Source organism: Scyliorhinus torazame, chromosome 17 (assembly GCF_047496885.1).
Source record: "Scyliorhinus torazame isolate Kashiwa2021f chromosome 17, sScyTor2.1, whole genome shotgun sequence".
In the NCBI taxonomy this organism is placed as follows: Eukaryota; Metazoa; Chordata; class Chondrichthyes; order Carcharhiniformes; family Scyliorhinidae; genus Scyliorhinus; species Scyliorhinus torazame.
The window spans coordinates 155,495,724-155,518,924 of record NC_092723.1 but is presented as its reverse complement, the minus strand read 5'-3'; the positions used below and the strand labels follow the sequence as shown (position 1 = coordinate 155,518,924).

Genomic DNA, 23,201 nt, shown 5'->3' with positions numbered 1-23,201 from the left:
TGACTGTAGTCAATGACCATGCGGTGTTTCTCGCTAGACTTAAAGACCACCACTTGGGCTCGCCAGGGGCTGGTGCTGTGAGCAATGATCTTTTCCGAGAGAAGGCGCTTAATCTCCGCTCGAATGAATTGGCAGTCCCCGAAACTGTAACGCCGACTTTTAGTAGCCACGGGCTTGCAGTCGGGGGTGAGATTAGCAAACAGTGAAGGGGGGGGATCCTGAGCGTGGAGAGACTACAGGTGGGACCCGGGGGGGGGGGGGGGGGGGATCAGGGAAGAACTGGGGGTTGGAGACCGTGAGGGGGGGAGGGGGCCGTTAAAATGCAAGGTGAGGCTGCGCAGGTGGCATTGGAAGTCCAGGCCGAGGATCGCGGCGGCGCAGAGGTGAGGGAGGACCATGAATTTGAAATCCTGGAACACCGCTCCGTTCACTGAGAGGGTGACGACGCAGTAGCCCGAAACCTCGGCCGACTGGGAGTTGGAGGCCATGGAAATAGGCCTGCGCGTGGGTAGTACCTTGAGGGACCAGCGGCGCACGGTGTCCGGGTGGAGGAAGCTCTCCGTGCTGCCGCTGTCGAAGAGGCAGGTAACAGTGAAACAATTTACCTGAACCTCCATGGTGGATCTGTGAGCTGATGCGGTCGGTCCTGGTCGAGGACGATGGATGCGATGGTGGAGCTGTTGGAGAAGGGTGCCGGATCCGGGGAGCGGCCTGCGGAAGAAGGTGGCGGCGCCCCGGCGTCGTAGGCTGCTGTTGGAGGCCAGGTTGCTGTCATTGGCTGCATCTCAGTTGTTTGCAGCATTTCAGTCGAGTGCGCAGGTCCGAAAGTGACGATCAGCGGCGGGGCGGACCCGGAAGCGCCGATCTGCCGGCAAGTGACGTGCGGCGGACCGGAAGTGAAGGCTGCCGGGCCAGGGATAATCAAAGATGGCGGCTCCCATGCGTCGCACGTGTCGAATAACGAACCAGGAACGGAGGATGGCGGCACCCAGGAGTAGCAGGCCGCGGTGTTGGACCCCGAGGCAGCGGTGGAGCGGCAGACGTTTGCAAAATGGCCTTTCTTGCCACAGGCTGAACAGGTAGCATCTCTAGCAGGGCAGCGTTTCCTGGGGTGTTTTGCCTGGCCACAAAAGTAACACTGGAAGCTTATCCGACACAGACGACCCCAGACAAAATGGGTCAGGTTCTCAGAAGCTGGGTCTTATACCTAACTCCCGGGGGAGTGGCCAAGGCGGAGCTCTCCGTGCCTAGGTCAGGTTACATACAGGTGACCGAACCTTTACAGAGCTACAGTACAATACACAGTACAATACACAGGGTTACAGGGCCACGTTACACACAACTATTATATAACTATGTACAATGCTAGGGAAGTACAGTGGTGTATCACCACAGTGTACCATCCAGAAGATGCACTGCAGCAACTTGCTAAGACTTCTTAATCAGTACCTGCCAAACCTGGGATCTCTGCCGCCTAGAAGGACGAGGACAACAGATGCATGGGAACACCACCACCTGCAAGTTCTCCTTCAAGCCACACACCACCCTGACTTCGAACTATAATTGCTGTTTTCATCACTAGGTTAAAATCCTGGATCCCCTTTCCTAGCAGCACTGTGCGTGTACTTATATCATATGGACTGTAGCGGTTCAAGAAGGCAGCTCGTTGCCATGTTCTCAAGGACAATTAAGGACGGGTAATAAGACAGTGACACCCACATCCCATGAAAGAATAAAAGCAACCTGCATGCAATCTGATTGGGGTGGTGTAAGAGAGGGGACATTTTAAATATTTTGGTGCTCTTTGTGTTCAGGTTTTTTTTCATGTTTAGAAATGGTGTGCATTATACTTTACATTCAACCCGAGCTCCCTGTGTTCCAATTGTTTGAGTTGCAGGAAAGGGATGTTTTGATGCTGCTGTGATCATCTCCAGTCATGAGCTGTGAGCCAGTGTTCCCTGCACATTTCTTGGAGGCTGCTATCAGCAGCTTAAACCCATCTAGTAGTCAAAGAATCTAATGCAGATAGAGTCAGTGCCTCTACCACAAAACCCAGATGTGCACCAATCAGCTCTCTGCTTCTTAGAATTTGTAGTTGTTTCCGGTAATTTACTGTGGAAAAAATGACTTTGCTTGAAGCTGCACGCAAAGGTGTTCCAGAACTGTAAATTTTAGAATTTTATGCTGTCACCTGTCAATATTACACAACCTCTTTCAAGGTGAAGCCCTAGTCAAACATAGTGGGAAACTAGAGAATTGGGAAATCTTTAAAAGTCAACAGAAAGCCACGAAAAAAGTTATAAAGAAAAGTGAGATAAAGTATGAGAGTAAACTAGCTCAGAATATAAAAACAGATGGCAAAAGTTTCTATAAATATATAAAACAAAAAAGAATGGATAAGGTCAACATTGGTCCTTTAGAGGATGAGAAGGGGAGTATAATAATGGGAAATGAGGAAATGGCCAAGACATTGAACAGATATTTTCATACAATAGAATCACTACAGTGCAGAAGGATGCCATTCAGCCCATCGAACCCTTCCTTTGGGTCAGCCCCCCACCCTATCCCCTTAATCCAATAACCCCACCTAACCTAACCTTTTGGACATGAAGGAGCAATTGATCATGGCCAATTTACCTAACCTGCACATCTTTGATCGTTGGACTGTGGGAGGAAACCGGAGCACCCGGAGGAAACCCACGCAGACACGGAGAGAAAGTGCAAACTCCACATAGTCACCCAAGGCCAGAATTGAACCCTGGTCCCTGGAGCAATGAGGCAGCAGTTCTAACCACTGTGCCACCCTGCTGCCATTAGCAGTGCTAACCACTGTGCCACCTTGTTGATCTTCACAGCGAAAGACACAAATAACATGCCAATAATTGATGGCAAGGAGGCTATGGCAGGTGAGGACCTAGAAACGATCATTATCACTAATGGGGTAGTGTTGGGCAAGCTAATGAGGCTGAAGATAGACAAGCCTCCTGGCCCTGATGGAATGTGTCCCAGGGTACTAAAAGAGATGGCAGGGGAATTAACAAATGCCCTTGTGGTAATTTACCAAAATTCACGGGAATCTGAGGCGGTTCCGGCAGATCCGGAAAATGTGACACTATTTTAAAAAGGAGATAGACAAAAGGCGGGTAAACTATAGGCCAGTTAGATTCACTTCTGTAGTGGGGGAAATGCTTGAATTTATCATCAAAGAAGAAATAGTGAGACATCGGGATGGAAATTATCCCATTGGGCAGACGCAGCATGGTTTCAGGAAAGGCAGGTCATGTTTGACTAATTTACTGGAATTCTTTGAAGACATTATGAGTGCGGTGGACAACGGGGAACCGGTGGATGTGATGTATCCAGTCTGGGATTCCATGGGCGGGATTCTCCGATCCCCTGCCGGGTTGGAGAATCGCCGGGGGTGGCGTGAATCCCGCCCTGCCGCTCCGCTGACAGCTGCCAAATTCTCCGGCGCCGGGTTTCGGGCGGGGTCGGGGATCGCGCCGGTTGGGGGCCTTTGGTAGCGGCCCCCCCCGGCAATTCTCCGGGCCCCGATGGGCCGAGCGGCCACCCGTTCCTGGGCAGTCCCGCCGGCGTGAAATGGACATGATCCATCCCGGTGGGACCTGGCTTGTCGGCCATCAAGCGGGGTCCTCGGGGGGATCCGGCCCCGGGGGGGGGGGGGGGGGCCATGGTGGCCTGGCCCGCGATCGGGGCCCACTGATCTGTGGACGGGCCTGTGCCGTTAGGGCAGTCTTTCCCTCCGCGCCGGCCATGGCGGAGCCTTACAGATGCCAGCGCGGAGAAGAAACACCCTGCGCATGCGCAGGAAACACGCTGGCGGTTCTGCGCATGCGCCAACTCACGCCAGCCGGCGGCGGCCCTTCACCGCCGATTGGCGCGGTGCCAACCCCTCCAGCGCCGGCCTAGCCCCCGGAAGTGCTGAAGATTCCGCAACTTCCGGGCGGTCCGACGCCGGAGTGGTTCATGCCACTCTTGGCGCCAGTACGGGCCGCCCCACCAATTTTGGGAGAATCCCGGCCCATGTCTGCCTGAATCCTGCCGTCCATATAAGAAAGGCAAAATACTGCTGATGCTGGAAACCTGAAATAAAAACAGAAAATGATGGAAAATCTCAGCAAGTCTGGCAGCATCTGTGGAGAGGGAGACAGAGTTAATGGGCGCGATGTAACCAGTCCGTTCTGGGCAGATTAGCAGGGTTGTTCCCGGCTCAATCGAACCGGACTTTGCCTTGTTTTCATGCCCAGGTGAGGAACGCCTCTCGAGGCTGCACTTTAGTGTAATTTCCTGCACTGAGGCACTTCAATGAGCAGAGCACCTCAGTGCAGGAAGAGATCGGGACGCATTTTTAAATGGCGCCCCAACCTCTCAACCCCCCGATGCTAGCCCCAGACCCTTTCCAAAGCCCCAACTCACCTGTTGTGGGTCCTCAGGGGCCCCCTGCACCCTACCGCACATGGGCAGGGCACCCCGGGCCTGATCCCCATCATAGACACAATACCAGCCTGGCACCTTGGCAATTCCAGCCTGGCGCCTTGGCAGTGCCCCAACCAGCCTGGCTGTGCTACCTGAGCACCCTGGCAGGGTCAGGGTGGTACCTAGGTGTCACCAGCAGTGCTAGGGTGACACCCTGCCCAGAGGCTCACCACCCGGGGGTCTCCAATCACCTGGGAGACTTCCCCAAGTACCATTCTGCCTGGCCTCCATTGTGGGGACCAGTACTAAACGGCACCGCCTGGCATCTCCTCCGCGAGGCCGATAGATGCCGTGTGGCCGATCGATCTGGTGTCAGCAAGGCTAAGTAGGTTCTTAACCTCACATAGCCATGTTCGACTATGTCCCGCCTATTGTGTGCGGGATCCAGATTGCGACACCTCGCAAAATCTGGTTAGATTTTGCAAGGCGAAATGACCATTAGGAATCCCGGAGGAGGCCTCTCTGGAGATCTACCGACCGCGTCCTGCCCCAATTCCAGTGGGATGTGGCCAATAGATCACGCCCAATGTTTCGAGTTCAATATGACTCATCTTCGGAACTGAAGAGAGGCTGGAATGTGTGTTGTTAAAAGGTGGGGGAGGGGCAGTTGGAGCAAAACAGAAAGTCAGGGATAGGTTAGAGGGCAGGGGAGATTAAATGATAAAGGTGTCATGGAATACAAAACAAAGATAGTGGTAATGATAGTACTATAATCTAAGGCTTTGGGCCAGAGTAGATGTTAATAGTAGAATAAAGGTCAGCAGTGTCTGAAAGCAAAATAGCAGAATAGAAATATAGAAAATAGGTGCAGAGCAGGCCATTCGGCCCTTTGAGCCTGCACCACCATTCAATATGATCATGGCTGATCATGCATATTCAGTATCCCTCTCCCGCTTTCTCCTGCTTTATCCCGCTGGTAATAGTGGAGAAAGGGTTGGTGCTGTCTGAAAGCAAGAACAGAGAACAATATACAGATTGGCACTAGGGGCAGATGGGAGGGAAGAAAATAAAAACCATTCAAAATGGTCTGAAGCTGTTGAGCTCAATGTTGAGTCCAGGAGGCTGTAAGGTGCCTAATTTGAAGATAAAGTGCTGTTCCTCCAGTTTGCTTTGAGCTTCACTGGAACATTGGAGCAGGCCGAGTACAGAAATATGGTCATGTGAGCAAGATGGTGAATTCAAATGGCAAGCAACCAGGCGGATGGATTCCCATCTTCCTGAGGCGTGAAGGGAGTGCAGCAGGAATCCGAGCAGAGTTTGAAAGAATACATTTGGCAGCCTTCTTCGAGGCAATGTCCAAAGTGATAACGCTATGTAAATAGTTAAAACCGATCTCGATGTAAATAACTCTAATGGTACTCCCTAAGAACTCTCTTGCGTAATTCTCACTGTTCTGTTCGCATTTATATTTGTTATGTACACCAAAAAAAGCTATTAAAAAAAGATTAAATTTGGTTCTTATTTTTGTATAAAGGTTAAAAAAAGGTATATTTCATATTGTGTTATATTTAAAATATGTAAGATTCATCTTGTAAAATTTTAATCGAATGTATAAAAAAAAATTGGGAGCAAGGGCCGAATGATTGTGGTCAATGCTGCACTAACGTGTATGTGCATTGTGCTGTATTGTAACTCTAACTGTGCTCAGCCCCTGAGCTGACAAATACATTGTGTTGAAGTGGATGGTATCACTTGCAACCTAACCTATCTTTTGTGTAGTCGTATTTTTTGTCTGCAATATGATTACTTACCATGTGCTGATTATTCTCGACATCCTGTCGTCTGTCATATACTAACAGGAAGATTTAAAAAAAAAAAAACCAACAGGAAGAGATGTCATAAATGGAAGACAAACTGGTTTCTTTCATGAAGAAATTGCAGTAACTAAAGATTTGGCAGGTGCAGCAAAGGGTCTATTGGGACCATGTTCCCTAGTGGCTCCTGAGTTCTTCTAAAAAAGTAATTTAGTTGCATAGATTTTAGAGAGAAAAGTGGCAGACTGCCTGATCAGAAGGGTTCCTTGTGTTAGTCTGTTTGTGGTTTCCTCTTACCTACCAAGAGCCTGTCTGCAGTTTCTCTTTGAACAGTTAATAACATTTGAAAGGAAATAATCTTAACGGCGACAGGTTAGGCTGCTCTCAACAATCGGCCTGTTGGACAAATACCAGGACTTTACCTAATCTTTATCAGTACTTTGATTTTATTTCTGAAACATCACTCAGGATACATGAGGTAAGTTCGCCTTTAGCCTCAATATCTTTGGAAGTCAAGATAAAGTGTTTCTTTGAAACTATATAGTATTGGTGCTTTCTGACCTCGATTGTTACGGGGAAGGGATTATACTGTGTGTTAAAATGTGCAAAACATTGCAGTTTTGGAGCGATTCAATGGTTTATGGAGCAAACTTAGTGGGATGGCCGGTAAAACGGGTCAACTAGCTGGTGGAGTGGGTTAGCACATGACACTTCCACCGTTTGAGTCTGGGCTAGGTTTAAAATCAGCCTTTTCTCTCTGCTAGCATTGGAGGTTCTATGTGAATTGAGCGAGAGTACTAAAACCAGGATTTGGGCTCAGAAACACAACAATGTCCTAATTTGGTCCTAATGGTAATCTCATTTAGAGGCCTTGAGTTGGTGTAGGTAGTGATTAAAGGGTGATCTAACTGAGATATTTAAGATTTTTAAAGGTGTAGGTAAGACCTACTTCCCTTGGCGGGAATCCAGAACAATTTTAAATAAGAGCGAGGCTGTTCAAGGTGATGTCAGGAAGCACCTTATCTTGAGAATTGTCTGGGGAATCTGGAATTCTGCTAAAAAAAATGTCCTTCCAAAATGTTCTCTAATGTCTCAGCAGTAGACTATATGGGAAGTTTCTCAATCCAATCAAACCAAATTTTCAGTAACCAAGTGCCAAGTAGGACTCAATACTGTTTGAAGTTAAAAATAGAAATAGACACAACTGATGTCAGAATAGAGACTGAAATCTTTCAATGAGAGCCAACCATTTAAAACAGAACAAGGAGGGAAATTATATCGCAGCTATTAAAATTAAAGGATTTGTACACTGTAAAAATTGGGGGGGGTTACAAATCCCACATAATACTGTATATACAGAGCCCTATAGACAGTGCGATAGAGACACATTCTGGATATCGAGAGTGCTGCTATCAGCCAAATGTGATGATTCACACTGGGAGTAAAGTAAAGTCGCCATAGTCCCAGATGACCATAGACTGCTTTCCCCTTTGAGGGGGAGAGCTGACTAGTGGTGATTTAACCTTAGGATCACCACACCTCAGGCGAGTGGCAAGGTTGAGAAGGCAGGGCCTTCATGAATAACCTCAGACGGTACGAGGATTGAACCCACTCTGTGGCCTTGCTCTGTATCACGACCCAGCTGTCAAGCCAACTGAGCTAATACAGTATTGGGGTACAGTCTGTGGACAATAACTGATTGGAAGACAGTTCTTGGGCAGTAACTTGCATAACATTGGAGCAGGAGGATTCGCTTTTCGGGCCTGTCCCACCATTCAATCAGATCATGACTGATCTGCGACCTAACCATATACCCCCTCCTTTGCCCATTTTCTGGTTGGTTAACAAAAATCTATCAATTCCAGCTTTAAAATTTTAAATTGATCAAGCACCAATTACCATTTGTGAAGAGACCTTTGAATTTCTGCCATTCTTTTTTCTGTGAAAGTGTTTCCTAATTTCACTCCTGAAATGTCAGGCTCTAACTTTCAGACTATGACTCCAGCCCTAGACACCCCAACTAGAGAAATAGTTACCCTCCTATCTATTCTATATGTTCCTCTCAATATCATCATCATAGAATCACTACAGCGCAGAAGGGGGCCATTCGGCCCATCGAGTCTGCACCGACCCTCTGAAAGAACACTCTACCGAGGCCTATCCCCCTGCAATCCCATAACCCTGCCTAACCTTTGCACACAAAGGGTTTCCAATTATGTGGCAATTTAGCGTGTTCAATCCACATACCTTGCACATCTTTGGGTTGTGGGGGCGAAACCCACACAAACACAGAATGTGCAAACTCCACATGGACTGTGACCCAGAGCTGGGATCGAACTTAGGACCTCGGCGCCGTGAGACTGCCGTGCTACCACTGCACCACCGTGCTGCCTTACAAAGGGACAATTTAGCATGGTCAATCAACCTAACCTGCACATCTTTGGACTGTGGGAGGAAACCAGAGCACCTGGAGGAAACCCAAGCAGACACGGGGAGAAAGTCCAAGCTCCACACAGACAGTCACCCAAGGCCAAAATTGAACCCGGGTCCCTGGCGCTGTGAGGCAGCATATCTTGAAAATGTTGACAAAATTACCCTCAATCGTTTAAATTCCAGAGCTTGTGAAATCTCTCCTCAGCATTTAACTCTTGGAGTTCAGGTGTCACTCCGGTGTTGCTCCTTTTAGCCTTAGTTTACTTATTCTTATTCTGTCACCTTTGCTCATGAGTCGCCAGGTATCTTTCTGATACCGCCACGTGGTTCAAGTCCAAGTAATGACTAATAATGCAACACACCGCTTAGTAAGAGTTAAATCAACGCTCATTTATTATATGCAGCAATTAATACTTATACCAAAAACTTTTTGAAATGAAAAATGTCAAATGAGGTGCGTATGGGCCGCGCCGGGTGAGATTTGGATGGCGTCCCCGGGTAGGACGGCTACCAATGCCGTATTTCCCCTACCCGAGCGTGATTGACCAGCTGGGGGGTCCCCAGGCAGGGTGGGTCTCACGCCGTTTCTCCACTGCCTGAGCAACCGGCAAGAACGGGCAAAAATGTAGTCATCGTGGTGGGGCTGCCATAGTGGTTCTATCCCTTGAACCAGAAGAGCAGTTACGATCGGGCGTCTGATACCCGAACAAGTATCGGCTGAAAAGCTAGTTCCACTGAACAAGCGTGTGGTTTCTTGACCAGTGTCTGCAGACAAGCTAGTTCCGCTGAACAAGCGTGTGGTCTGTTGACCAGGTATCTGCAGATAAGTTGGTTCTGCTGAACAAGCGTCTGGCAGCAGTGGGTCTCTGAGGGCAAATGCTCAGAAGTTTCAGGTGAATGGGCGTGTGGCAGTGAGAAAAAATTCTCTTGTCGGACAAACAACATTAAACAAACTTACTAACAACATAAAACATTCTGCAGGTTCCATCAGGAAGGACAACACTTTTCCCAAGCGTTTCCTTTAAAACATCATGTGGACACCTCAGTTCTCGGTTGCGAACAGGGTCGCAAAGGGGTTGGCGGTTTGGGAGTCAGACCCGAGGTCGTCACCTTCTCCCGGGTGCCAAACTCTGGAGTGGATTAGGGCTGAAAGGGCTGCGTGGTGTGAGTTGGGGTTGCTCTCGTCGTTGTGGACGAGTCTGTAGGAGTTGTCGCGGTGCCAATTATTTGTGTCGAGTTGAGTGGGGACAAAGTCGGGGTCGTCCGTGTGGTTCGGTGGTCGGTGGTGGGATTTATTTAGAAAAGTGATCAGGAAGGGATCACTTGGATCGAATTCGGAGTCGCTGGGCGTGGGTCCGGTTGCATGGGGATAGTAGGGAGGCGTGCTGTGGCTATCGTCCGAGTCACAGTCGCTGTCTCTGCTGCTGCAGTCTGTGGGCGTTCCGGGGCGGAGTGTATATTTTGGGGGTGGAGTCGAGGTCGAGTCTGTGGCTGGGCTGGACGTGGTGGGGTTGGTCGGGTTACGTTGGCTGTGGGCGGGGTGTGGTCTGCTGCGTCAAGCATGACGTGGTGTGCATGGTTCGACTGTGTTCTATAAGCCTTTAACTGTTTTATATGAAACCACGCAGTCTTACCATTTGGGTATTTTATTTTGTAAACGGATGGGCTTACTTTATCCGCAATGGAATACGGACCCGAGTATTTTGGTGACAGGAATGTGCTGGGGTTATATACAGACAGCATCACTTGCTGGCCGATATCGTACTCCGTTGCATGCACTGCCTTATCGAAACAAGCCTTGCTCTGTTTCTTTTTGGTGCCCAATTTTACTGCGGCTGCTAACTGAGCCATTTTTACATTAGCAACTAATTGCTCCACGGCTTTCACGTGTGTGAGGGCCGTTACTTCAGGGCTGGTCAGGTCTAAACCTAACAAGTATTCTGTCCCTTTCATGGGGCGTCCGGTCATGAGAGTGTGTGGGGTGTAACCTGTGGAGGTGGAAACAGTGTTACACAAAAACATCAGCGCAAAAGGGAGGACTGAGTCCCAAGTGGTGTTGTTCTGCTGGACCATTTTTCTGAGGGTGGATTTTAGGATCCGATTCATGCGCTCCACGATACCACTCGATTGTGGGTGGTACGCAATGTGGAATTTTTGGGTGATGCCAAATATCGTGAGGACGTTCTGTATGACACGTCCCGTAAAATGAGAGCCTTGGTCCAATTCAATGCTGCGGGGGTGTCCCCATCTTGTAAAGATGTGGTGGGTTAGGATCTTGTCTGTGGTTTCCGCGGTGTTGGTGCGGGCTGGAAATGCTTCCACCCATTTTGTAAAGGTGTCTATGACCACCAGTACATATTTATAGCCATTCCTGCAAGGGGGCAATGGACCTATAAAATCAATCTGGAGGTTAGTCCAGGGGCCGTTAACGGGTCGGGTGTGGCTGAGTTGGGCCTTTTTGGCATATCTGTTGGGGTTGTTCTGCGCACAGATAAGGCAATTCTCAATGTAATGGCTTACATCTTCCTTGAGATGTGGCCACCAACAAAGCTGTTTGAGGTGGGCTGTAGTGGGATCGATTCCCTGGTGTTCATGACCATCATGGAACAGACAAATCAATTGGTTCCTGTCCTGTTCAGGAACTACATAAAGGATGTCCTTTAACACCACACCGTCATGTGTGGTCAGTGTATTTCTGAACCTCTCGTAGGAGGCTGGAAACTTTCCTTTCACAATCTCCAAGAGATTGCTGTCCTGCTTCTGGGCCTCTACTAGATCCTCTATTCTAGTCTGTGTGACCTGAACTGCACTCACTGGTGCGCTTTCGGGGGGTTTCCAAAAATACCCATGTCTGGAAACTGCTTTAGCCAGTGCGTCGGCTTTTACATTTCCAGGGGGGGATTAAGGAACGATGGTGGCTGCGGACTTTTATGATCACAAAAGTCCTGTTCTGGGCTTTCTCTAAAATATGGCGGAGTAATGGGGCTGAGGGGAGGGGTTTCCCATCTGTGGAAACAAATCCTCTTGCTTCCCACAGGGGCAGAAATTCTGTAAGGCTGTTACAGACATAGAGGCTATCCGAGTATATGTCTGCTGGGCTGGGGAAGGAATCTGGGTGCTCTACTATATATGCAATGGCCGCAAGCTCTGCTGCCTGCGCGCCTAAGTGTCTGGGTAGTTTCAATGCTATTTCCTCGAGGGCGCGTCCCTGCGCATCCTCAACATAGATTCCGCAACCTGTTATGCGTTGCCCATCTAAGACTGTGGAAGATCCATCCACATAAATCTTAATGGGTTCACACGTGTCCTTGTGCGGGTGGCTCTGAGATGAATTTCCTATCTTTCTGGGGGGAGTTTTTGCTATAAAGGGGCCTGTGTTATGGTGTGGAGAGATGATCTCACATTCATGGGGGGTTCCGGGGTACTGCAAATTGTCCGCTAAGTATGTGTGTGTCTTTGTCCGTTTTACTGTGATGTCCCGTCCCTGCAAGAGAAGGGTCCATCTAGCTGAGCGTATTTGGCTGATGGTACCGTCCTTGAGTCGTCGGTCCAGTAAAAGTTGGGTGGGGGTGTGTTCGGTCAGAATGGTGATGGGGTTCAGTCCGGTAATGTATGAAAAGTACTGGACTGCCCAGAAAACTGCGAGCAGGTGCCTCTCACAGGCTGAAAATTCCTGCTCCACAGCATCTAAAAGTCGGGAGGCGTAAGTTACGGGTCTTATCTGGTCGTGCCGTTCCTGCAGGAGCACGGCTGAAAGGGTGCGGTCTGTGGTCACTACCTGTATGGCGTAAGGGGAAAGCGGGTCTGGAACTTGTAGTGCGGGGGCGGCTATGAGTGCCTGTTTTAAAGAGTCCACAGCATCCGTATGCTGTGGAAGCCACTCCCAGGGGGCTCCCTTTAGGAGGTCTGAGAGGGGCGCTGCCTTGCTGGCGAAACCATCAATGTGGTTTCGGCAGTAGCCAACCAGTCCTAAAAACGACCGGAGGGCTGAAACATTCTGGGGAAGGGGCAATTTAGCGATCGAGTCAATTCTTTTATGCTCGATCTCGCGTTTACCATGTGTGATAATTGTTCCCAAATATACCACTCTTTCTTCCAAAATCTGGGCCTTTTTGGGGTTGACTTTACAACCAATGGAATGTAACAATTCCAGGAGTTCGGACAGAAGCTCAATGTGCTCTTCCTTAGTGTCTGTCTGCAGTAGTAAATCATCTACATACTGTACCAGACATTCGGGGCGAGAAAATTTCGCTAGTCCATTTGCCAATGGTGGAAAATAGAGGGGGAGTTGTGGAAGCCTTGTGGCAGGCATGTCCACGTGTACTGCTGTGCTTTAAAGGTGAAGGCAAATTTGTACTGGCACGCCTTTGCCAATGGAATGGACCAGAATCCATTACTGATGTCCAAAACCGTGAAGTAGCGGGAATTGAGTCCCTGCTTGAGCATGGTCTCGGGACTTGTTGTTACGGTGGGGGCTGCTGCGGGGGTGACTTTATTGAGTTCCCGACAATCAATGGTCAGGCGCCATGATCCGTTGGGCTTTCTTACTGGCCAAATCGGGGCATTATTAGTAGAGGCTACTGATCTTATGGTGGTGCGGGACCCTCCTGTGTCCCAAAGAAATTTGATAGGCTGTCCCCGAATTTTCGCTGCGACTACGGGCCGTCCTGACCTATCCCAAAGGGTGTCGCAGACCCAACTGGGGGAGCCCGTACACCGTCAGTCCATTCCGGTCAAGTCCGTCTGATCCGAACGGGCACTAACGCTATGGGTGGGCTCTGTCTTTTTCTTAATCAGAGTGCCTGTCTGTTAGGCTCTCTGTGGCTATTTGGGGCCATTGCACTCTTTCGCGAAATGTCCCAACTGTCCGCAGTTGTAACATTCTTGTGACTTGGGTGGGGGGCTGTTCTTTCCCTCATTTACCCAGGCGGGGTTGTGATGGGTTGCTTTTACTGCCTGCATGTCTGCGGCGGCTTGCTTTTCTTCAGTGTTTTTAACTGTGGGTTTGCTCTGAACAGATTGCTCCCAAATGCGGGACAATCTTTTTCAAAAAAAATATATTTATTAAAGTTTTTTAACACAATTTTTCTCCCTTACAAACAATAACCCCCCCTCCCCACCGTAACAAAAAACGAGAAATCACGCAGAGCAAGATATATACATGGCAAAATGATATATTTACACAGCTTTGTCCACTGGCCCTCACCCGTACGTGCCAGTTTCCCCAACCCTTCATGTTATCTCTTGCTCATCCGCCCTCCCAGGCAGTCCCCCCTCTTTCCCCCCCCCCCCAAAAGGTTGCTGCTGCTGCTGACCGACCTTCCTCTAACGCTCCGCGAGATAGTCTAGGAACGGTTGCCACCGCCTGTAAAACCCCTGCGCAGACCCTCTCAAGCCGTACTTAATCCTCTCCAACTTTATGAACCCAGCCATATCATTTATCCAGGCCTCCAGGCTGGGGGGCTTCGCCTGCTTCCACATTAGCAAGATCCTTCGCCGGGCTACTAGGGACGCAAAGGCCAGAATGCCGGCCTCTTTCGCCTCCTGCACGCCCGGTTCGTCCACTACTCCAAATATTGCTAGCCCCCAGCTTGGCTTGACCCGGACTTTCACCACCTGAGATATTGCTCCCGCCACTCCTCTCCAGAACCCCTCCAGTGCCGGGCATGACCAAAACATATGGACATGGTTCGCCGGGCTCCCTGAGCACCTTCCACATCTGTCCTCTACCCCAAAGAACCTACTCAACCTCGCCCCCGTCAAGTGCGCTCTGTGGACCACCTTAAATTGTATCAGGCTGAGCCTGGCACACGAGGAGGAGGAATTAACCCTACCTAGGGCATCAGCCCACAGACCTTCCTCGATCTCCTCCCCCAGCTCCTCCTCCCATTTACCCTTCAACTCTTCTACCAGCGCTTCCCCCTCTTTTAACTCCTGGTGTATTTCCGACACCTTGCCCTCCCCGACCCATACACCCGAGATCACCCTATCTTGAACTTCTTGTGCCGGGAGCAATGGGAATTCCCTCACCTGTCGCCTCACAAAAGCCCTCACCTGCATATATCTAAAGGCATTTCCCGGGGGTAACTCGAACTTCTCCTCCAGTGCCCCTAGGCTCGCAAACGTCCCGTCGATGAACAGGTCCCCCATTCTTCCAATCCCTGCCCGATGCCAGATCTGGAACCCCCCGTCCATCTTCCCCGGGACAAACCGGTGGTTACCCCTGATCGGGGACCACACCGATGCTCCCATTGCACCCCGGTGCCGTCTCCACTGGCCCCAGATCCTTAGCGTTGCAGCCACCACCGGGCTCATGGTATACTTGGTTGGCGAGAGCGGCAGCGGTGCCGTCACCAACGCCCCCAGGCTCGTTCCTTTACAGGACGCCATCTCCATCGTCTTCCATGCCGCCCCCTCTCCCTCCATTACCCACTTGCGGATCATCGCCACATTTGCTGCCCAGTAGTAGCTCCCCAGGTTTGGCAACGCCAACCCTCCTCGGTCCCTACTGCGTTCCAGGAACCCTCTCCTTACTCTCGGGGTCTTAATCGCCCACACAAACCCCATAATACTCCTGCCTACTCTCTTACAAAAGGCCTTAGTGATCACTATGGGAAGGCACTGAAACACAAACAGAAACCTCGGAAGGACCACCATTTTGACCGACTGCACTCTACCCGCCAGCGAGAGCGGTAACATGTCCCATCTTTTGAAATCCTCCTCCATTTGCTCCACCAACCTCGTCAGATTCAGTTTATGTAGGGTCCCCCAACTCCTGGCTATCTGGATCCCCAGATACCGAAAGCTCCCCTCCGCCCTCCTCAGCGGTAGGTCCCCTATCCCTCTTTCTTGGTCCCCCGCCTGTAATACAAAAAGCTCACTCTTCCCTACATTGAGCTTATAGCCCGAAAACTCCACAAACTCCCTTAGAGTCTGCATGACCTCCACCATCCCCTCCATTGGATCCGCCACGTACAGCAACAGGTCATCCGCATATAGCGACACCCGATGCTCTTCTCCCCCTCGTACCACCCCCTTCCATTTATTAGAATCCCTCAATGACATGGCCAATGGTTCGATCGCCAATGCGTACAACAGGGGGGACAGGGGGCACCCCTGCCTCGTCCCTCAGTACAGTCGAAAGTACTCCGACCTCCGCCGGTTCGTCACTGCACTTGCCGTCGGGGCTCTGTAAAGGAGCTTAACCCAATTGATAAACCCTACCCCGAACCCAAACCTGCGCAGCACCTCCCAGAGGTACTCCCACTTTTCTCGGTCAAAGGCCTTCTGCGCGTCCATAGCTGCCACTATCTCCGCCTCTCCCTTCTCCGATGGCATCATTATCACGTTTAAGAGCCACCGCACATTGGTGTTTAGTTGCCTGCCCTTTACAAATCCCGTCTGGTCCTCGTGGATTACCCCCGGGACACAGTCCTCGATCCTCGTGGCCAGCACTTTTGCCAGCAACTTTGCATCCACATTGAGGAGCGAGATCGGCCTGTACGATCCACATTGCAGTGGGTCCCTGTCCCACTTTAGGATCAAAGAAATTGTCGCTTCCGACATTGTCGGGGGCAGGGTCCCCTCCTCTCTTGCCTCATTAAAGGTCCTCACCAGTAGCGGGGCCAACAGGTCTGCGTACTTCCTGTAGAACTCCACCGGGAATCCGTCCGGTCCCGGGACCTTCCCCGCCTGCATGCTCCCCAAACCCTTGCTCAGCTCCTCCAACCCAATTGGTGCCCCCAAACCAGCCACCTCTTGCTCCTCCACCCTCGGGAATCTCAGCTGATCTAGGAATTGTCTCATCCCCTCTTCCCCCACTGGGGGCTGGGATCTGTACAGCTCTTCATAAAAGGCCTTGAATACCTCGTTTATTTTCGTCGCACTCCGAACCGTGGCTCCCCTTCCATCTTTGTCTCCCCCTATTTCCCTCGCTGCCATCCTCTTACGGAGCTGGTGTGCCAGCATCCGACTTGCCTTTTCCCCATACTCGTAGGTCGCCTCCTGCGCTTTCCTCCACTGTGCCTCCGCCTTCCTTGTGGTCAACAGGTCAAACTCCGCCTGGAGCCGTCGTCTTTCCCCAAGTAATCTTTCCTCCGGGGCCTCTGCGTAGCTCCTGTCCACTCTCAAAATCTCCCCCACTAACCTCTCCCTTTCCATACCCTCTGTCTTCTCCCTATGAGCCCTAATGGAAATTAGCTCTCCCCTGATCACCGCCTTCAACGCCTCCCATACCATCCCCACCCACACCTCCCCGTTGTCGTTGGCCTCCAAGTACCTTTCGATACACCCCCTCACCTTCCCACACACCACCTTGTCCGCCAGCAGTCCCACATCCAGTCGCCACAATGGGCGTTGGTCCCTCTCCTCTCCCAGCTCCAGTTGCACCCAGTGTGGGGCATGGTCCGAAACGGCTATAGCCGAATACTCCGTCCCCTCCACCCTCGGGATGAGCGCCCTACCCAGAACAAAGAAATCTATCCGGGAGTAGGCTTTGTGTACATGGGAGAAGAAAGAAAATTCCCTGGCCTGCGGCCTTGCAAACCGCCATGGGTCCACTCCCCCCATCTGATCCATAAACCCCCTAAGTACCTTGGCCGCCGCCGTCCTCTTTCCAGTCCTTGATTTGGAGCGGTCTAGTGCTGGATCCAACACTGTATTGAAGTCCCCTCCCATTATTAGGCCTCCTATCTCCAGGTCCGGAATGCGTCCCAACATGCGCTTCATGAATCCTGCATCATCCCAGTTCGGGACGTATACGTTTACCAACACTACCCACATCCCTTGCAGCCTACCGCTCACCATTACATATCGCCCTCCATTGTCTGCTACAATAGTCTTGGCCTCAAATGACACCCGCTTTCCCACCAATATTGCCACCCCTCTATTCTTCACGTCCAATCCCGAGTGGAATACCTGTCCTACCCATCCCTTTCTTAACCTGACCTGGTCCGCCACCTTCAGGTGAATCTCTTGGAGCACGGCCACGTCCGCCTTCAGTCCCTTTAAGTGCGCGAACACGCAAGCCCTCTTCACTGGCCTATTCAGGCCCCTCACATTCCACGTTATCAGCCGGATTGGAGGGGCTCTCACCCCCCCCACGCCCCACCGACTAGCCATCTCCTTTCCTGGGCCAGTCCCGTGTCCACGCCTCCCTCACCCTCCAGTCCCCCGGAGGGGGGATCCCCGTCCCGACCACCTCTTCTGTGTCCCATTCCCTTTCGGCCAGTGCAGCAGCAACCCTTTTCCCCCCCTTCCCCCCCCGCCCCTCACCCCCGCTAGACCCCTGTCTAGCTTTTTTGCTCCCCCATGTCACTCCCGTAAGTCAGCTGACGCCTGCTGACCCCGGCTTCCCCCGCTGTCCCATTGACCTCCCCGCATGGGAGTCTCCCAATCCATATGCATTCCTTTGTTCCCCTTCCCACCTTTCTTCCCGCACGCGGGAAAACACCCCGCGCTTTCCAAAGCCCGCTCCGCCCCCTCTGGCGCAGCCCCCTCAAGGCTTCGTGGGCCTGGCCTTGTCTCTCTCCCCCAGCCCATGTAACATTTCCTGCGCGTGATTGACCCCCTATATACAACAACCATCACACATCAAACCTCAAACATCCCCCCTACCCTCACAAACCCTCAGTTAGAGTCCAACTTTTCGGCTTGTACAAAGGTCCACGCCTCTTCAGGCGTTTCGAAGTAATAGTGTTGGCCCTTGTATGTGACCCACAGTCGCGCTGGCTGCAGCATTCCGAATTTCACTTCTTTCCGGTACAACGCCGCTTTGGCCCAGTTGAAACCCGCTCTCCGCTTTGCAACCTCCGTGCTCCAGTCCGGGTATATTCGGATCTCTGCATTGTCCCACTTACTGCTCCGCTCCTTCTTGGCCCATCTCAGGACCCACTCTCTGTCCGTGAACCGGTGGAACCTCACCACAATCACCCTTGGCGGCTCATTTGCCTGGGGCTTCTTCGCCAGCACCTGATGTGCCCCGTCCAACTCCAGCGGCCTCGAAGGGGCATTCGTGCCCATCATCGCCTCGAGCATCGTGCTCGCGTATGCCCCGGCATCAGCCCCCTCCACTCCCTCAGGGAGACCCAGGATTTGCAGATTCTTTCTCCTCGACCTGTTCTCCAGGTCTTCGAGTCTTCCCGCCCACCTCTTGTGTAGCGCCTCGTTCTGCTCCACTCCCACCGCCAGGCCCACGAGCTCGTCCTCGTTCTGACTGACTCTTTTCTGTACCTCCTGGATCTTAGCTTCGTGGACCTTCTGGGTGATCCCGAGTCCTTCAATTGCCGAAAGCATAGGCGCCAACATCTCCTTGCGCATCTCCTCGCGCTGCTCCTCGAAGCAGCGCTTGATGAACTCCTGCAGCTCCCCTTTGTCCCTGGCTGCTGCCATTTTGTTTTCTTTCCCTCGCTTCTCCCGTTGCTCCAGTGCCGCTCCTTTGGCCGTTACACTTCTGGTCCGTTTAAAAAGTCTATGGAAACTCCTGAACAAGGTCTGAGATTCAGTTCCAGATGGGAGCTGCCGAATGCGCGACCTACTCCTCCATGGCCACCACCGGAAGCCTCGTCCCTGCTTCTTCAATGGCCTTGGTAGATCTTTTCACAGTTGTTCCCTCTGCTGCTGGAATTCACCTTTGATAGAGTCAAGTCAGATTGCAGCTTTAAGCTTGCCCTTCCTCCGCCTGCATGCTGGAAGAGGCTTTTGTCTAAGCCTGCAGCCAAAGCCAAATCTTTTACTGTTTCTGCCGGGTCTGGTAGCCAACAGACATAACATTCCTGGGGGACACTGTCAGGGGAATGCTGCAGTCCTCTTCCCACACCGGGAAATGTCAAACAAATGCCGTGGGGGCCCTGCAAAAGAGCCCAAAAGTCCGTTCCAAGCGGGAGCTACCGAATATGCGACCTAGCTCTGCATAGCCGCACCCGGAAGCCGCGGGACAATCTTTTAACTACCCACTTCTCGTTATGGGCCTCCTCTGAGGGATCATAACTATTACAGGCATTCTGTCCTGCATCTGTGGCATGGGAGATAAGGGTGCGGGTCCATTTGGCCATGTTGTCTGGGGAGACGTAGTCTTTGGTCTACGTCTCCAAAGACAGCTGCAAAATGAATCCACAGGCGTCCTGCGAACGCTGTTGGGTGCTCAGACTTCTTCTGCCTACACTTATTGAGGCCATCTACGGGGTCACCCCGGTTATACCCGATCGCATCCAGGATCGCGGTATGCATTTCTGCAAGGGTGCCTCCTCCTACGTTCTGTGGGTCGGGAAGGGCTGCTGCTATCGATGGATCTAAACTTAGAACCATGAGCTTTACATGCTCTCTCTCATCCAGGCCGTACATGTTCGCCTGATGTTTGACGGTGGCAAAGAAATGGTGGGGGTCTGCGGCGGGGAGGAACGGTGTGATCTTCTCGCACGCGTCCCATAATTGGGTCACTGTTAAGGGGGTGGAATATAGAAATTCCACCTCGTCCGATGTGGCTGTGCGGTGGGTGGTTACAGGGTTCATTGGAGCCTGAACTACCTGCTGTGTGGGGGGTTGGGGTGCTTTTCTCCTTTGGGGCTTCCCCTGCGCACATGTTCCCTGAACATATCTCTGCGCTGTTTCTTGTAACTCTTCCCAATCAGGGCCGTCTTCCTGGTCTAACTTTTCCCCAAAGGTTTCCTGAAATGAGTGCAGACCCAGCCAAGAAAAGGACTGTGTTTAACAAAGTGAAATCTTCCCTGTATAAGAATGGAGTCAATATTGGGATAAACAATAGCCTGCCTTCATTTAACATTCCGTGATAAACATTCGCCAGGAGTCCTTTGTCCAGAAGCATAATTTGTGCTCCGTTTAATCTGAATGGCTCGTTGTATAGGCACGTTTCATGTTTGTTGTTTGGGTGTAACCTTGATTACCTTAGTTAATATGAGGGGTTTCTACCATTCACTCCTTACAATAACCTATTTTCTTTCTTTTTGTGATTACTTTTTGGCGCATCTTTCAGTTGCCCTCATGGTACATAAATTAAATAAGTTTTACTCCCCACAACAACCAGTTAATCCTGCCCAAAACGGGATTCTGTTGGTTTTTTTCATTCGATCGTGCCCTTGTCCAATATTCTCTGATTAGAATTATAGCCGTGCCCACTGCTGGCCATATTTGGGGTTTTGGACTCTCCAGCAGTTCACTCTGGGGCAGAGGTGGACGTTATCGCCTTTCCCTCATTAATATCCCCGAGGCGGATGCTGCTATGTTGGAGGTCTCCCGCTCTGCCCAGTTCCTCTGGCTGGTTAGGGGACTTAATGTCCTTTTTGCATTTGGAGAAAATTAAATTTACCATCAGAGGTTCATTTTTTAAATAATTCGCATTTTCAACATTTTCATTCATAAACAACCAAAGAAAAAACAAACAAAAACAAATACAATAACAATCCCTCACGGGGCAGCACAGTAGCACAAGTGGATAGTACTGTGGCTTCACAGCGCCAGGGCCCCAGGTTCAATTCCCTGCTGGGTCACTGTCTGTGCGGAGTCTGCACATTCTCCCCGTGTCTGCGTGGGTTTCCTCTGGGTGCTCCGGTTTCCTCCCACAGTCCAAAGACGTGCAGGTTAGGTGGATTGGCCATGCTAAATTGCCCATAGTGTCCAAACGATTAGGAGGGGTTATTGGGTTACAGGGATAGGATGAAAATGAGGACTTAAATGGGTCGGTGCAGACTCTATTGGCCGAATGGCCTCCTTCTGCACTGTATGGTCTATGTTCTATGTTTTGTTCTCACACACACAAACCGCACTCCGCTCAATATACAGACCAAAACAGCCACCCATACAGTCCAGGTAAAAAACACAAATTAACAATCAATCAGTAAACAGTGTAATCAACGACGACAATCAACCCCCCCCCCCCCCCCCCAGTGTTCAATGCCAACCAATTCACGGAAGTGCATAATAAGCAGCCATCATGAATTGTGAAACACTTCCTTCATCCCCTTCAGCTGAGACTTCACCTTCTCGAGAGTCAAAGAAATTCAAGTAGGTCTCTCCCGCCAAGCCATGTCACAGGATATGGCACTCAACTCATCGATCGACAGTTCCAATGCGCCACAGCGAAAAACCGCACCGACCTCCTGAGAAGACAAACATGGGACACAACCGACAGAATACCCTTCGTCGTCCAGTACTTCCCCGGAGCGGTGAAACTACGACATCTTCTTCACAGCCTTCAACACGTCATTGATGACGATGAACATCTTGCCAAGGTCACCCCCACACCCCCACTACTTGCCTTCAAACAACCGCGCAACCTCAAACAAACCATTGTTTGCAGCAAACTACCCAGTCTTCAGAACAGTGACCACGACACCACACAACCCTGCCATGGCAATCTCTGCAAGACGTGCCAGATCATCAACATGGATTCCACTATTACACGTGAGAACACCACCCACCAGGTACGCGGTACATACTCGTGCGACTCGGCCAACGTTGTCTACCTCATACGCTGCAGGAAAGGATGTCCCGAAGCATGGTACATTGGCGAGACCATGCAGACGCTGCGACAACGAATGAACGGACATCATGCGCCAATCACCAGGCAGGAATGTTCCCTTCCAGTCGGGGAACACTTCAGCAGTCAAGGGCATTCAGCCTCTGATCTCCGGGTAAGCGTTCTCCAAGGCAGCCTTCAGGACGCGCGACAACGCAGAATCGCCGAGCAGAAACTTATAGCCAAGTTCCGCACACATGAGTGCGGCCTCAACCGGGACCTGGGATTCATGTTGCATTACATTCATCCCCCACCATCTGGCCTGCGAAATCCTACCAACTGTCCTGGCTTGATACAATTCACACCTCTTTAACCTGGGGTTACCCCCATCTCTGGATCTGTAAAGATTTAATCACCTGCTAATGGTCGCATTCCAAGCATTGTTTGGCATCTTTGAATTTGTCTATATATGTGTTTCTGGAACATACCTCTTCATTCACCTGAGGAAGGAGCAGCGCTCCGAAAGCTAGTGACATCGAAACAAACCTGTTGGACTTTAACCTGGTGTTGTAAGACTTCGTACAGGATGGAGAAGCTAACCTCCACTCCAACAGGACCCGCCTCCGGGCAATCAGCGAGGCGAAGGCTAAAAAGCTCTGCCCCCGCACCTGCCTGCCGCCCGAGCCGGTCCGACCCCCTGAAAATGCCTTCCAGGGGCCCTGGTTCCCCGTGCACCGCCCCCGAGATGACACTGAACACCTCCCTCCAACAAACCCCTCACATTCCACGTAACATTTCCAACCAGGGATCTATCACCGCTCCCCCCCACCGCCCCTCCTATCCACCATCATCATAACTCTGGGCTCTGCCCACTGAGCTTGGCCTGCCCAATCCCATTGTTAGCATCGAACCCCTCTCCCCCTCCCATCCACTTCCTCTCGAAAACACCTCACCCAGTATCGGTCACCTGCCCTCAATCTTTCACATCTCCTAGGCCCATCAAAACCTATTCTGCCAGGCCCCAATGGCCACAGCCTCTCCCCCAC

General features: G+C 51.2%; 1 protein-coding gene across 3 annotated transcripts in view; it reads left to right on the top strand.

Annotated features, from left to right (window-relative positions):
- The window catches only part of nlrc3 (NLR family, CARD domain containing 3), a 117,341-nt gene that overhangs the window by 6,096 nt on the left and 88,044 nt on the right, over nucleotides 1-23,201 (top strand). For 2 of the 3 annotated variants that reach the window (XM_072481331.1, XM_072481337.1), the window contains exon 1: nucleotides 6,370-6,729. The exons of the other annotated variant lie outside the window; for it this stretch is intronic. The gene's annotated coding sequence lies outside the window, so the exon portion shown is untranslated. Of the gene's footprint in view, nucleotides 1-6,369; nucleotides 6,730-23,201 lie in introns of those variants that run through there. 3 annotated transcript variants of the gene reach the window in all.